The sequence below is a fragment of the Arvicanthis niloticus genome, chromosome 5, assembly GCF_011762505.2.
Source record: "Arvicanthis niloticus isolate mArvNil1 chromosome 5, mArvNil1.pat.X, whole genome shotgun sequence".
Classification (NCBI taxonomy): domain Eukaryota; kingdom Metazoa; phylum Chordata; class Mammalia; order Rodentia; family Muridae; genus Arvicanthis; species Arvicanthis niloticus.
In genome coordinates, this window is record NC_047662.1 from 17085934 (window position 1) to 17099538 (window position 13605).

General features: G+C 48.9%; 1 protein-coding gene and 1 long non-coding RNA gene across 2 annotated transcripts in view; both read left to right on the forward strand.

The window, feature by feature from the left end:
• The window catches only part of LOC143442194 (uncharacterized), a 28046-nt gene extending 17907 nt beyond the window's left edge, over window positions 1-10139 (forward strand). Inside the window, exon 3 of the long non-coding RNA XR_013110204.1 lies at window positions 9959-10139. This is a non-coding gene — a long non-coding RNA (uncharacterized LOC143442194). The remainder of the gene's footprint in view (window positions 1-9958) is intronic.
• A 1199-nt stretch (window positions 10140-11338) lies between these two features.
• Window positions 11339-13605, forward strand: part of Alpl (alkaline phosphatase, biomineralization associated) — a 52321-nt gene continuing 50054 nt past the window's right edge. The window contains exon 1 of the mRNA XM_034503300.2: window positions 11339-11472. The gene's annotated coding sequence lies outside the window, so the exon portion shown is untranslated. The remainder of the gene's footprint in view (window positions 11473-13605) is intronic.

Below are 13605 nucleotides of genomic sequence, written 5' to 3' on the forward strand. Positions count from 1 at the left end.
TCTGGTTGCTGCCAGGTTGGCATTGCATAGTTCCGTCCAAATCCATGGTTGGCTGCATCAGGAGTGGGATGTGACCCAATTGGGTCAATCCACTTCTCGTTCCTGGGCTCAAGCATTGTGATGCCTTGATGCGGTCACAGGGAGAACCCCAGGGAAATCCCTTGTCAGGCAACAAAACCAGAGAGGAGGAAGCTGGTTGGAAGGAGTGGTGCTCTAGATGCCATGTGCAAACCCCCAGGAGAGCTTTTCAATTGCCTCTCACCAAGCCGTTTACTGTTGACAGGAAATAAAACACCAGGAGGTATCGGCTGCTAAATCCAAGGGCTAGTATTCTTCCAAGGGATTCAGAGGCACAAAGCGACCCACTTGCTCAAAATTGTACAGCTAGTGGTGTCACATTTGAATCCGTGTGGTCCTTCTTCAGATGTGACCTGTGGCCAGTCACTAGGAACGCTAGATGCTCAGGGCCCCCAGCTCATCCTGGCTCCCCCTGAACCAGCTGAGATTAAGAGGGGCAGCAGAGGAGGGGCAGAGTCTCTCTACCCAGTCTTCCCAGACTACTCCCACTTCCTGGAGACGAAGAGAGAGTTCCATGAACCTTACCCTACCCTTATTCTGAACTCTCCAGCCCAGGGTGCTGGGCTGGGCTGTCCTTCCCTATATAATCCAACCATTTGGCTTGTTCTTAGTGTTTGGGCCTCTGGGCTGCTGCACCTGATTCCCTTCTCTCCCCTCTACGCCTCCACATGGCTCAGGGTCATGTCCACTCTGGACACCCCAAAATGTCTATTCACAATAAACCTTCTCCTCTACCTGGGAGCGGTCGTGTCCCTCCCCCCCCCTTTTTTTTTTTCTATTTAGAGAGGACCCTGGGCCAGCTGGAAGAATGGCAGTTGAGTACTTGACCTTTCACCCCTCGTGACCATCAAAGTTCAGGGTCACTTAGTGGGACTACTTGGATAAGGTATCGAGGTGTTTTTATTTGTTTGTTTGTTTATTTAGAAAAAGTGTCTCGTGTATCTCAGGTCAGCCTTAAGCTCCATAGCAAAGGGTGATCTTGAACTCCTGTTCCTCCTGCCTCGATTACCTGAGTTCAGAGTTTGCAGGCATGTTCTGCCAAACTCAGTTTATACAATGCTAGGCTCATCCAGGACCTCGTACATGCTAAGGGAGCACTCTGCCAACTAGCCTGTCTTAGTTACTGTCCTATTGCTGTGAAGAGACACCTTGACCAAGGCAACTTTTATAAAACAAAGTTTGGTTGGTTTGGGTGTTTGTTTGTTTGTTTCAAGACAGGGTTTCTCTGTAGTGGGTTGGTCCTGATGCTGCTCGTATTCTAATGTTAAATACTGGTTCAAGATGTGGTCTCAGATCCTCATGTGTTCAAAGTGATGCTGTGTGAACTTTCTCCCCAGAAAAGGCTAGAGCCTGTGACTGACTGGGCAGTGGAGGGAGAAAAGTGGGACTGGAGGTTTTGGGTGAGGGGTTTGCAGGTAGAGAGACAGAGGAGAGAAAGGCAGAGAAGAAGCCACCATGGACCAGAGCCATATGGCCAGGAGAAACAGCAAGTAATAAGGGACTTTATAGCTGGGAAATGTTAGATCTGCCTGGTCTAGGCTTATGGCTTGTGACCTGGATTGTATGTCTTTTATACAGGCTTGTGAGGATTATAAATTCATACTACAGTTCTCTATGTAGCTCTAACCTGGAACTCTCTGTAGACCAGGCTGGCCTCAAACTCAGAGATCCACCTGCCTCTGCCTCCCAAATGCTGAGGTTAAAGGTATGTGCTATCACTGCTTGGCAAAAGAAACCTTTTAATTGATTTCAGAGGGTTAGTCCACCATCATCATGGCTGGAAGCAGGCAGGCATAAAGCTGGTGCTTTATATCCTGGTCTGTAGGCAGCAGGCAGAGAGAGACACTGGGCCTGGTGTGACCTTTTGAAACCTCAAAGCCACCCCTAGTAACACACCTGCTCTAACAAAGCCACACCTTCTAATCCTTCCCAAACAGTTCCACTAACTGGTGATCAAGCATTCAAACATATGAACTTTGGGGAACCAGTCTCATTCAACCCACCACCTAGCTCTATCTGAGCCCCATGGGTGGATCCTTTCCTTGAAGCTAGGGTACCAAGGCCAGGGGCCTGTTAGGAACTGCTGCTGGCTGACCATGTCTTGGCCTTCAAGCCTCTGTTTCATTATCTCTACAGTGGGGACCATGCTGGCTACCAGAGAAATAAATAGGATGTGGTGTCTGGGCAGATCTCTGCATAGGACTGGGAAATGGTGTATGTATCCCGTGGCCCAATTCTTTTAAGGTTTCTTCTTTACTGTGTAAATTAACTTTAGAAAGGTATTATCAAGGTGTTCAATGGGGGTACCTGTGTGTAATGAGGTTGCAGACATTTTAACTTAATCTTTCTTTAAAATAATTGGGATTTTGGAGGGTGTGTTTTGGATATAGGTGTACCACATGTGTGCAGAGGTCAAAAGAGGAGGTCAGGTCCTTTGGAACTACAATTACTTATGGGTTATATGGGTGCTAGCAACTGAATCTGAACAATCTGAAAGAAATGATCTTAACTGCCTAACCGCCTCTCCAGTCCCAACTTAACCCTTCTTTTTTGCATTTAAGCAAAAATGCAAGAGATGATTCATGTATAATCGTAGTTGGGGTTTCTATTGCTGTGATTGATAAAACACCATGATCAAAAGCAGCCTGGGGAGGAAAGGGTTTATTTCAGGTCATGTCCCAGTCCCAGCACGGAGGGAAGTCAGGGCAGTCAGCTTCCCAGATACATCTCTAACTTGTACAAAGTTAAGAAACAGCCAGCCCATATATTTAAAAACATGTTGAAGCTGGATAGTGGTGTGTTGAGGTTTGTTTTTGTTGCTATGTATTGTAATGTTAAATACTGGCACCCCAAGGTCTGGTTACCCCCAGGAACAAGGAGAGCCTCTAATACACCAGATGATGCTATGTAACCTTGCCTCCAGGTTATCCCTGATAAAGATGCCTACGGCTTGTAGCTGGGCAGAAGAGTGGTAGGCAGGGCTTCAGTTCCCTAACTTGGGGTCTGAAGCACAGAACATGATGGGAGAGAGAAGAGACTGAAGAGAGAGGAAGACGCCATGGGGTAAGGGATCGTGAGAACTAGCTGTGAGGGTTGGCCAGTCAGAGTAAGAGCCACCCAGGCAGAACATGGCAAGTCATATCTCTGGATTATTGATGGGGAAGTAGGAGAAATAGCTTAGTGGATAGCTATCTGCCCAGCTGTAGTGCTTGGAGGCTTATTATAAATATGAAAGTTTGTTGTCTTTTATCTGGGAACTAAATGATCAAAGACAGGGTAGAAGCCCCCAGCTGAGATTAAATATGTACTACAACAGAGGTGGCTCATGCCTGCCTTTATCCTTGTACCCTGGAGGCAGAAGCAGGCAGATCTCTGAGATCTGGTCTACAGAGAAAGTTCTAGGACAGCCAGGGCTATACAGAGAAACCCTGTTTTGAAAAACGAACAAGCAAAAATAAACAAACAAAAAGTTGAGATTTGTACATATAAATATGGCATATATATATATATATATATATATATATATATATATATATATATATATATATATTAGGGCAGATTCTCATGATCTCAGGGTAGCCTTGAACTCATTATGTAGCTAGCAGAGGATAAATTTAAACTCCTGATCCCCCTGCCTCCAGCCCAAGTACAGGGATTATAGGTGTGTACCACCATAGCTGGTTTTATATATTGCTGGTTTTATTTATATATGAACCCAAGGACCCTGTGTGAGTTAGGGAAACATTCTATCAAATGACCCACATCCTAGCTCCCTGTTTGGGGTTCATTTTATTTATTTTTGATACAGATTCTCACACTGTGACCAAGGCTGGTCTGGAAGTCACTCTGGAGCAGTCAGGCTTTGGAATTCATGGCAATCCTTCTGCTTCAGCCTCCTGAATACTGGGCCCGAGTCACCACACACTGTTTAAATATTGTTATTATTTGCCTTGAAGTAATTCTCTCTGGCAAATATAGAACCTCACAGAAGTAAGGGAGTGGAGAACTGGCTAACCATGTGTGTCCATCCCTGAATAGCCTCCCCAGCACCCACTTTTCTCTTCCCTTTTTGAGGAAGATGTGTGGGCAGGATCCACCTATCTCCATGGGTGGGCCTGCACTGGCCTACTCAGTCATTGTGGTGACTGGTTTAGGAAGCCATGTTAGAGGTCAGGCTAGAAGACTCTTTGGGTCCAAACTTGTAATTTTTTTAAGCCAATAGTTTTAATTTCTTTTTTCTTCTTTTCTTCCCTTCTTCCCTTCCCTCCTTCTTTCCTGTCTTAAACTTATTTATTCATCTGTTTATTATGTATTAGTATAAATAATTACTTATATAATACATAATAAATAAATTACTGGGGTTGGAGAGATGGCTCAGCAGTTAAGAGCACTGACTGCTCTTCCAGAGGTCCTGAGTTCAATTCCACATGGTGGCTCACAACCATCTGTAATGGGATCTGATGCCCTCTTCTGGTGTGTCTGAAGACAGCTACAGTGTACTCATATAAATTTTAAAAAAGAAAGAAAAAAATCTATAAAAAAAAAGTAAAAAAAAACCCACCTTATTATATTACATAATAATACTTATAAAAATAAATTAATACACTAAATTATTTATTGTCTATTTATTATATGATATGCATGCTTATGAGAGCATGAGATTGCCATGGTGCTCTTGAGGTGGTCAGACTTGGTTCTCTTCTTTTTTTTTTTTTTTTAAAGATTTATTTATTTATTTTATGTGAGGACACTGTAGCTGTCTTCAGACACACCAGAAGAGGGCATCGGATCCCATTACAGAGGGGTGTGAGCCACCATGTGGTTGCTGGAACTTGAACTCAGGACCTCTAGGAAGAACAGTCAGTGCTCTTAACCACTGAGCCATCTCTCCAGACCATGGTTCTCTTACTTTATGTAGGTTACAGGAATTATCACCTGGTGAGCCTTGCTTCTATTCTTTCTTCCCCTCTCTTTTCGTTCTTTTCTCTGTTTCTTTGTTTCTTTTTGAAACAAGGTTTCTCTATGTATCGTTGGCTACTCTGAAACTTGCTATGTAGACCAGGCTGGCCTTGAATGCACAGAGATCCACCTGCCTCTGCCTCCCAAATCCTGGGATTAAAGGCGTGCGCCACCTTGCCTGGCTCTTTTTGCTGTCTTTGAATGTGCGGTGTTCAAGTCACATATAGGCACACATGCATACAGATGTGTGATGTGTGCAAGCGTGGGGGAGCCAGAGGTTGACATTGGTGTCTCCGTCCATTACTCACTACTTTGTTTACTGAGTAACTTTGTTTATTGAGCCTTCCCTGAGACCTCACCTGGTTGGCAACAGAGAACTAGAAAAAGAGAAACCTGGTCCTGAAAACATCAAGTCACCCCATTTACTGAGCAGAGAGATTCGTTAATTTTTAAACCTGTTTGAGGAGTTGAACTTTTTTATTATTAAGGACAACTTTAGCAGGAGTACACTCCCTGCTAAAGAAACTAGAAACAGAGTGTTGTACACCGCAGGCTCTGCCATGCCAACCTTGCAGAGTGGGTACAAGAAGGTGAACCGGAATTGGGAAGTGGGATTCGAACTTGCAGCTACAAAGCTGCCCCCGCTGGCTTGTGGGGAACTTCAGGATTTTGGAGTGGCCAGCCACTTTTATTTTGCTCATTGTTAACTGCCTGCAAAAAAAAAAAAAAAAAAAAAAAAAAAAAAAAAACAGTCTTTGAGCTGGGCCTGTGTGTACAGGGAGGATAGTGAGCTTTCTTAGGGGGAAGCTAACGCAGCACTCCAGTCCCAAAGCCCAACTCAAGATCTCAGACTATATTTAGAACCAAAAGCTGGGTGGTAGGAGTCTTAGCACATCAAAGAGCAAATCTAGGCTCCTCCCAGCCACGCCCAGTTAAGCCTTTGTTTAGCAAGGAGAACCACTCTTTGTCTTAGTGGCAAGACAAGGAGGCCAATTAGAGGCCCTTTGACCCACCTTGCTAGAGGTCATCCAGAACCACCATGAACGCTATAACTTTGGGGGTTTTTTTGGTTTTTTTTTTTTTTGGTTTTTTCGAAACAGGGTTTCTCTGTGTAGCCCTGGCTGTCCTGGAACTTGCTCTGTAGACCAGGCTGGCCTCGAACTCAGAAATCCGCCTGCCTCTGCCTCCCAAGTGCTGGGATTAAAGGCGTGCGCCACCACCGCCCGGCTCGCTATAACTTTGTAAAGATTTATTCTCTACTTGTGTTGTGTGTGCACGCACATGTGCGTGTGTGGTGTGGTGTGTGTGTGTGTGTGTGTGTGTGTGTGTGTATACACAAGTGCAGGTACCTGCAGAGACATCAGAAAAGGGTGGTTGGATTCCCCTGGAGCTGGAGTCACAGGTAAGCTGTAAGCCACCAGCACTCTTGTGGCACAATGGAAAGTAGAAATGGGAGAATTACTGGGAAACTTATGGGCTGGCAAGCTTGGAATATACAATGTGCTGTATACAGTAAACAGGACTCTACCTCTACAAGATGGAAGGAGAGAACTGATTCCCAAAAGTTGTCCTTTAACCTCCACAGGTATGCCATGGTATCTGTGCATGCATATGGGTGTTTGCCCTCCTCTCATCCCCCAATTCTAAAGATATATATTGGTGCTGCTGGGACCTGTCTGTGCCCATGCTTAGCATGTGAGGGCCCAGCACCAGCTTTATAGATATACATAAAGCTATCCCCATTCTAGTCCATATCAAACTGCCACACTTAGCAGGAAGTGGTGTTCCACTCAGCGATGCCTCTGCAAAGCCCATCTCCTATGGATCTGTGGAAGATGGAAAGATAGGCCAACAGACAGAGAGGAGACTGGATGATAGAATCCCCATGGGACAGAGAACTTTCCTCTGCTGTTATCCAAACAGCCAAGCTCTCCCACTACTGATAAGAGAAGACTGTTTTCCTGACTTACTGTGGCAAAGTCTGGCTGCTGTGCCTGTCTGAGTCTGCCCTGGCCTCTGGGATCCGGCTCCTAGAAGGCTGCCTTGACCTTTTGCTCTTGGCTTGCAGCCTTTTCAGGGCTGAGCGTAGGAAGTAGTAGGCTCCTTCTCCCAGCCTAGAGTCCCCGATCAAAAGTCCCTTGAGAAATAAGGACAAAATGGGCGCACTGTTTGGTGGACAATGAGGTTTTTCTTACAGGGCGGGCTCCTCTGGGCCTTTGTCAGAAGGACTTCCTCAAAGGGCAGTTAGGGCTGGAGGACACCCTGTGGGCCAGGAGCTGGGAGCAGGGCTGACATGCTGGCGCCTAGAGCTAGGGAGTAGAATTACATGTGTGAACTACTGGATGTGGGTCTGCTCATGGTAGAGAAATGGGATGAGCAGGAGAGTTAGGCGAGGGGCTGAGGCAGGATCAGGCTAAGCTTAGGACAGGTTGAGGTTTGGTTCCAGGAGGGTATGTTACATACTGCATAAGAGCCTAGACGGTAGATACAAGGTCCCTGGGTTGGGATTCTCTTTCCTGTCTGAGTAGCGATGGACAGCCTTCTGTTCTCTTCCTTGGGCGACTGCTACAGTTGGCCCCTCTTCAGCACACCTGGATCTACTCTGGCTTCCTGCCCTTATCGTCTCCTTTACCGTGTAATCTATTCACTTGTGATGTGTATTGTTTCTGTCGGAGGACTCCGGAGAATGTCCCTCACCTTCGATTTGTTATCGTGTAGCGGTACTTCCTGGAGCAGCCTTGACCACATACTTGGCATCCAATAAACCTCTGTGGAGCACGTAAAATTGCTAGCCTGTCCTAGCGGAGCCCAGTGCTTCCTCCTTTGAAAAGAGGATGACGTTAGGGATGTAGCTTAGTTAGGGGAGTATTCACCAAACAAGCACAAGGACCAGCAGCAATGAACTGAGCAAGATGTTCCTGTAATCCTAGCGCATGGGCGGTAGAGGCAGTGGACTGAGAGTTTAAGATCATCCCCCGTGGGGCTAGGAATATAGCTCAGAGGGTAGAGTACTCACATAGCATACGTGAAGCCCTGGGTTCAATCCCTAACAGTACATACACATATATAGTAGCCCACGTCTGCAAACTCAGCACTCAGGAAGTGGAAGCACAAGGACCATCCTTGACTACATATCAGTTTGAGGCTATCCTGGCAACATGATACTGACTCTCTCTGTCTCTGTCTGTCTCTGTCTCTGTCTCTGTCTCTGTCTCTGTCTCTGTCTCTGTCTCTCTCTCTCTCTCTCTCTCTCTCTCTCTCTCTCTCTCTCTGAGACCAGGATGGCTCAAACTTAGCTATGCCTCAAAATCTGCCTGCCTCTGCCTCCCATGTGCTGGGATTGAAGATATGTGTCACCACTGTCCAATGAGACCCCACCCCAACCCCCTTAAAGAGAAGCTTGCGGGAGAGTGGTGATTGAGAGGCTGCCTCCATGGTTATGAAATGAGTCTTATTGTAAGGAGAACTTGGCATCTGGGTGACAGGCACAAAGGAAGTGTTCCTCAAATGACAAATCACGGTGGACTTTACTTTCCCAACTGTGAATTCCCCACTCTGTATGCAGGGCTGCTCTGAGCAGCCTGACTCACTGTGTGGACCAGGAACCCATACAGCAGGCCCCTCCTTCCAAATCTCCAAGTTCATTTTCATACTGAGTTTAAGGTGGAGCCAGAGGGGACCCTGGGAGTCAAAAAGCTGGAGCTTTGCTTAGGCCTAGACTTGAAACGTAACAATCACACCTTTAACCATCTATTAGAGTTCAGATAATCTTTCCTACCCACAGGGGCCACACTGCCTCTGCCAGCTGTCCCCTCACTTTTGTCTCTCCCTGTCCACTGAGGTCCCTACTCTAAGCTTCTGGACTCCTGGCTCTTACTTAGTCCCTCCCTCCCCTCGCTCCCCTCCCTACCCCCCTTCCCCTCTTTTAGACATGGTCCCTCCCTGCAGTTGTTTGGTCTTGGATTTGTGGTCCTCTTGCCTCAGGTCTCTGAATATTAGGATTATAGGTGTGTGGGTCAACCCAGCCGTGACTGTGACACTTGGGCCTTATTTCAGTCAGGGAGCTCACGGCATGGGGTCAGTATGGACAAAGAGAAAGAACAAATACCTCTCAGGCAAGGGAGCTTGGAGGTCAAGTGGTGCCATTTGGTTTGCCCATTTCTTGGATCTAGGAATCGTCCATACCCCGGAAACCATGTATGAAAAGATGATGTAAGATCTATGGAAGGAGCTGCTTCCACCGGCACCCGGGAATCTGGGCTGCAATTACAGATGTTCTGGACCAGAGATACCTTGTCAGCCTACCAGCCAGCTAGGGGGTGGGGGGTGGGGGGTGGGGTTTAGGCTCCTGATGTAAAGGCCTGGCCTCCTCCTGGCGTTTAGGCAGCATCAAAAGTGGTACTCTGAGATCAGGGAAGCAAGGGATTCTGGGAGACACCATCTCAGTTGATGGCTTACTTCTGTGCCGAATCTGGGACCCAGGGTCTCACGCACACAGGCAACTGCTATACCACTGAACTACGTTCTTCAACTGAATTCTTGAGGGTCAGAGACCAACAACAGGGAAAGTGCAGTGAAGAAGGTGGCAGGGGGAGACAAGCAGCCACTCTCATGCCTTGGAGAGTGCTTGCCATTGTCCATGAAGACACAGTGGTCTGGGACTAGCCATGAGCCAAACCAGAATTGTTCATTCCCCATGGATGGTGTCGAGGGGCTCATGGAAAGAGACAGAGCACCTTCAACTCCTGCTGCTTCCAATTCTCAGCTCTGCCCATGTTGGGAAGGACGACCCGTGATTCGGGTGTCCCTTGGCACACGGATGCTGATATTATCTCAAGCCTTTTGTAATCTTGAGCCCCTTGGCACTAGCAAGCAATTGCCAGTTGTTGTGTTCTGAGCTCACTGCTATCTTAACTTTCAGGTTCTTACAGACAAGTATGTGAAATGTCCAAAGCTTCATTTATTCATCACCCCCGGGACTTTTGCCATCACGACCTTGCTACGAAATACGCAAATGAGGAGTAATTTATCCGATACTTGGTCTCACTTTATAAAAACATAAACTTATTTCCTAAGGGAAATTTCATAACACTACTGTAAGTAAACAGCGTTAATTATTAAAATACAAGAACAAATAAAAACAAATCCAGCCATTCTTGGTTTTTGGCATCAGACTCCAGTTTTGGCCTTGAACTTACCGATGGGTCATACGTTGTCTCTGGGCCTTGCTTTTCCTCCTGTACAATGGGCTCATTGGTAGAACTCATATAGAAGATGCCTGGACCTAAGATGGAACTTCAGGGTAGACTTGGTCAATCCTGGGGTGTAGGTGCTGAGGACGATGGAGCTCAGGGATGCACGATCCTTGCTTCCACATCTCTGGCTATTGGGGATTAGAGGCACAAATGGCTTCTGGCAGCTTCCTTAGGACCCTCCTCTTAGGAGGAAATGAGGAGGTATTCAACCCTTGTGTAGGGGCTCCCAGCAGGAAACGGATCAGAGACTTCAAACCCAGACTGGCTCTCAGGGAAGGGAGGTGGTGGCCCCAGGGGAACCAGGGTGAGGCCCATAGGCACCCAGCGGTTGTCTTTCTTCTCCCATTGATCTAGAATTTGTTTCCTGTGCATTTTCCAAACACTGTCTCTTATAACTCCTCCAAAACAAGGAAAACCAGGGGATAGTGTCTGCCGGTTATAGAGCCTTGGCCAGTCCCCCCCCCATCCCTCCCCGAGGTCACCAGAACAGGCTTGTGGGCCTGGACAGTCTGACTCCACTGCCTGGGAAGTGGTCTGCCCCGGGCAGGTCCTGGGGCCTCTGGCTGGGACAGACAGAATGTCCTGAGTCCCTGTTTCGGAAGACGTTAGGGAGGGAGGGCCATGCCCGAGGGATCTACCTCTGCTTCCTACTGACTTAGCTAAGGGCAAAAAAGAAAGTGGATAGGAAAGGAGTAAGGGCTCAGAGGCGCTCAGGGTTACAGACAAGGATGTATAGGCAGAGAGACGCACAGAGACTTAAGACAAGCCAAGTGGATACACAGACGCGCAGGGTCGGGCACAGGAAGACAACCACCGAGAGCCAAAGACTCCTACAGAGAAATCAAACCCAAAGACAAACCAGCTGCACCCTGAGGCTAGGATGAGCCCCCGGGAAAGAGAGAGGCAAGGCGGGCTACCCTGCCTGTTGCAGCCCTATGGGCCGGGTCGAGCGCCGCGCTCCCGGCAGGGGGCGCCCTGGCAACACAGAGGTACCCGCCTGGGGCTCCGGGTGCGGGCCGGGGGCGGGGCGGCCGGGGGCGGGGAGGCCGGCGGGTGCTCGGCCCGGCCGCCTTCATAAGCAGGCGGGGGAGGTGGCCACCAGAGTACGCTCCCGCCACTGCGCTCCTTAGGGCCGCTGCTCGCGCGCACTGGGACAGACCCTCCCCACGAGTGCCTGCAGGTAAGGAAAGCGTGCTGCGCCCGCGGCTAACGCGACTCCCACACGCACGCTCCGCCAGTCCCGCAGTGACTGTCCCAGCCGCGGTGGGGACACGTGGAAGGTCAGGCTCCCTGGGGACCCACGATCTCCCGCTCCGGACCCCGCGCACATCTCTTGGGGCCTGGCAGGATGATGGACGTGGTGTCTGCAGAGCCGCTACCTAGCACCCCACCCTCGTGCTAAGCACCTGCTCCCGGTGCCCACGCGCCTCTGAATCCACAGCTGCGCCCTTCCTGGTCCCTAGCCACTCTGTCCCGTTGGTGTCTAAAGTAGTTGGGAAGCAGCTGGAAGAAGGCACGTGCTGAGATCTTTGGCGGGAGAGATCGGAGACCGCGTGCTAGTGTCTGTCTGGTAGTGGGGGAGCCCAGGAAACGGAAGGAGCCTGCGATCGGCTCTGGGCTGCGTGCAGGTGAGAGTGGGGCTGTTGGCTACCCCAGCCTGGGTAAGAGAGGGTTAAAGGCACAGTCACAGCAGCAGGACCCAAGGGGGAGGAAAACCTCATTCTTACCCCACATTGTCCATGGTAATCCTTTTCAACACGTAATGGGGCTGGGGAAGGAGGCCTTGCAAAGGACTCTCGGTGTGCCTGTGAATCCTGATTAAAAGAGAGGGCTGGCGTGGTGAGTCTGGAGAGATGCTGGCAGTCTGGAGATGAGATCTCTGTGAGTTCGAGGCCACTCTAGCTACCTAGGGAGATTAGGTCCCCAAATCATACACACACACACACACACACACACACACACACACACACACACACACACACGAGAGGGATGTTTCTCAGGCCTGAAAGAGCCTTTGGCTCCAAGAAGAATTCAAAGACCCCCCCTCAGGCAGGCTCAGATTCTCAGTCTGGTTGAGAGTTAGTGAGGAGGACAAGTGTTTATTGAATGCCTACTGTGTGCTAAAGACTGCCCTGACACCTGACAGACATCTCATTTACAAATAGGGACAGCGAGTTTTAGACAATGTAGGTAAGTGACATCAGGAATTGAACCCTGTTGCCCATTCTCTGCAGCCCAAGAGATGAAGGAGAGCCCTCCTCAGTCCTCCCTTCATCCTCCAAGCCTCTCTGGTCTTCCCAACCAGCTCTTTTGTCCCCAACCCCCCTCCCCATCTGTCTCCTCTCTGCCTCCTTTCCCAGTTCCTGAACTGTCTCTGATTCCCTTGGGAGAGAACAGGGCTTCTCAGAGGCCTGCTGGTGGAGTGAGACAGGTCTGGACTGGTTCCCAGCCATGTCTGTGACGGTCACATCTTTATGTTAGGACTACAGTGAACCAAAAGACCCGACAGGCCAGACGGTGGGTGTCTTCAATCCAGGCATACTTAGGCGGCATCAGTTGTGCTCTAAACTCTGTTCTAGGTTCCGAGAGTAGAACAGTGAATAACGCGCACACACACACACACACACACACACACACACACGTTGAAGGAAACATTGGCATCATAAATTCTTTCCGGGCTTTGAAAATTTGAGTGTCACATGATAGAATCAAGATGAAGTAGTTCCTAAAGAAAGGGATAAAGATGTCACACCGTGTTACAGCAAGCAGCCAGTACATGCTACTAACAAGATGGGGCATAGCAGTGTGATCAGGACACAGCTCTGGTCTCACTGTGGCTCAGAATTCCCCTTGAGGAATAGGAGCTGGAAGCCATTGGTCTGTAGACCCCATTGGTAGGAAGGACTCTGTACAGCTTGTAATGTGTTTAGCAGGTTCATGTACTTTAGAAAGCAGCGGCTGTCCCCAGCTCCAGTCTCAGCAGAAATTGCATCAGAGTGTACTGGGTTATGTCATTGCCTCTGAACCCTGCAATCCCGTCCACCACCTTTGCCCGGGCTCTGCCCATTCTCTGATGGGCTGTGCTGGAAGGAAGCAGTCGGCCTTCCTTACTGTTACTCAGATGTACCTCCTCCCTCCTGGACACAGCCCGGGAAGGGAGCCTGGAGCTCCAGGCTGGGAATAACCCAGGAATCTCCTGCGGTCCACCTCTGCCTTACTGCCCACGCAGCCCAGCACCAGGCCCTTTCCTGTCTTATCCTGCAAAGTCAGGAGATGTTATCCTTTCCTGCATGTGAAGAAACCTCTTGAAGGG